The sequence below is a fragment of the Pinus tabuliformis genome, chromosome 6 (genome assembly GCF_031772625.1).
Source record: "Pinus tabuliformis cultivar Carrire ecotype Pingquan chromosome 6, CPIR1, whole genome shotgun sequence".
In the NCBI taxonomy this organism is placed as follows: domain Eukaryota; kingdom Viridiplantae; phylum Streptophyta; class Pinopsida; order Pinales; family Pinaceae; genus Pinus; species Pinus tabuliformis.
Window position 1 is genome coordinate 463,068,499 of NC_142292.1, and position 3,011 is coordinate 463,071,509.

A 3,011-nucleotide genomic window follows, 5' to 3' on the forward strand; every position below is an offset into this window, starting at 1 on the left:
GAAAGTGTTAGGATTATCTGTAATCAAACCATAGAAGTGTGGGAGGATAGATGTATTAATTTTTTTCATTTTAGCCTCTCCATTTATTTCTCTAATGGGAAATGTGAACACCTCTGGTTATCTATCTTCAACCATAATATTGATTGGGTGTGAAGGTCTTCTCCTTCTATAAGATCCTCAAAGATCCTTGCTTTCTCACCAAAACAGGCCTCAAAGGTCCCTATGGAACGGGTGGGAGACTCACATTCATCTAGAAGAGGTTGGATGCTAGTAGGAATGGGGGGTTTTGATAATAATAATACTATTCTATCCCTAATTATTCAAGGCATAAAAGAAAAGAATCCATTTTTCTTTTTCAACATTTTTTTGAAAAGAAGATGCTAATTTGTTTTTTCTCTTTTTATAAGAGACAAAATGATAGAAGGATCAAATAAACTAAAGAAAAAGGAAATACATACTTTGACAACTCCCAAGCAACGAGACCAAAAAGTGATGGACCTCAGTATTGCAACAACAAAGCTACAATTCCCAAGGGTCTCAACTTTAATTGTCAAGCTTGAGTTCATACAAATATAAAAGGTCCTAGAACTATATGTGAAACAATCACTATCTCTTTCTCTTGTTGATTATTATGTAGATGGAAATAATAAAATGAAAGTTATATGTTCCGAGACCAAGTTGACTAATCTAAGCTACAATAAAATTGCAATTCCAAGAAATAGCTTGTGGAAAGGAAAATTACATGTAAACCCAGGATACTTTTAATAAAGGAAGGAACAGTTGCACACTTTGACACTATAAAAAATAAAGGCAGGAATAGTTGCACACTTCGACACTATCTACAATGAAATGAAAGCACACTTGCACACCTCTATGCTATCTTTTAGGGAAAGGAAAACACACTGCTGAAATGAAATCCTATAAACTATAAACCCCAATTTTAAGAAAAAAGTAGATTTATAAAGAAAACCAATTAAATCATATATAAGGTTTATCTACCTCCAAGTTCGATTATGAAGGTTCCGGAAGTGTTGTAATACTTATCAAAGAAGACAAATCACAATTTTATTGCAAACCTGAGTGACTTTGGAAGTTGGTTACAAATTGCTACATGAGTCCTTATTTTGCTATAGGAGACAACCCAACAAGATGGTAACCAAGAAAAATGTGAGTTGGATAAGCAAGGAATATATGGAGAAATTGGAAAATGATAAAATAAATCTGTTCAAAGCATCAAAACATTTGGTTGCAATTTTAACTTAGAAAAACTAAAATATGTGGTTTTCCTATAGCCGCAAAACAAGTTACAGTTCAAGAAACAATGAACAATGAACAACGAATAAATAAAAACAAAGGGAATGAACTAAATGATAAGAAAAAAAATTCAATTAAATAGTTTATCTACTACAACTACCATAGCCATGTTCTTAGATAACTTGCAAGAAAACATTATTCATGAAAAATCCCCAGTTAACCATGCATGAATGTTATAAACAAATAACTTTCAGAAATGCTTTGCAAAAGTAAACATATGCATAAATAGAGATAATAAAAGAGGGATCTGGAGGACCTCGGGTGGGCCCTAATCCATAGAACCTCATAACCCTTAGAAGAAAGATAGACTATGAGTTGAAATCAAATATCACTTCCATTAACTAGAAAATTACTTGTACATGACAGAGTTACAAAACTTGCTTGAGAACACTAATTTATACTTTTCTCTTATGCTTAAGAAACTTCTATACATTGTTATACTAGTGTAATTAAGCCTCATATTCATACAATGAGTATGGGGCAGCCTCCATGAGGGGAGGATTGCATTTCCATCAAAAAATCCATAGAAATGGGATCTTGCTTCCTAGGCCACCTCATAGAAATAAGAAAGGGAATTAAATCCCCTCATCTAGCTGATTCGAGCCTCTCCTACAGCATGTAGAAAGTCCCATGAATATATCAATATGTATCTCCTTGAAATATATGTAAAATCTCTTAAAAATCTTACACAATAGTCATGTTAAGCACATAAAGTATGAAAAACCTCATTGACTATCCTAAGGACTCATTAAGATAGGAAAGTGTGCCATTAAGTGAAAAAAGATATGTTTAATATAACCTTCATGTGCCAAGGAGTAGTTATATGGGAATTATGTTATACCTATTTAGGAGGCCCATCACTACCTATGGCAAAGAACTGTATGCTTTGGTTCACAGTGTGAAGAATTGGAAACATTGTTTGATGGGAAAAGAGACAATCATCCATATGGATCATCTGTCTTTGTAGTATCTTTAATCTTGGTCCAAGTTACAATAGTCACGTGACTTCTAACTGATAGGATTTTTATAACAATTCTCAATTTGGTCATCAGGTATAAGAAAGGTATACAAATAAAGTTGCTAATATGTTATCATGACCCTCTATTGTTGTATCCATTGTTTTACAACATAGTTTTTTAGCTCATGAAAGTTATATAGAATAATATGCTAGAGGTGAAGATTTTGTGTACGTATACGAGACACTAATCCATGGTACTCAAATAGAGAATTTAGATTATCATGTTCATGACAAATTGCTACATCATATTGGTAAATTGTGCATTCCAAGAGATGAAATAGTACATGCAGTCAGAGAAGAAAAAACTTCTCTCATATCTGGTCATTTTGGTGTAGGAAAAATAGTATCTCAATTGCAAAATTATTGTTATAGGCCTCAGATGAATGAAACTATGTTAAAATGTATAAAGGGATGTGTAATTTGTGCTACTATCAAACCAAGTAATAGAAGATTGGGTTTGTACATGCCACTTCTTATGCCTTCTCATCCATGGGAAAGTGTGTCTAATGATTTTGTAGGGGGTCTGCCTATGTATAGAAAAGGTCATGATTACTTGTATGTGGTAGTAGATAGATTCAAAAAGATGTGTGTCATGATGCCTTGTAAAAAGTAGGTGATAGGAGATAATACTTCACATTTTCTTTCAAAACGTTTGGATTCATTTTGATTTTCCCACATC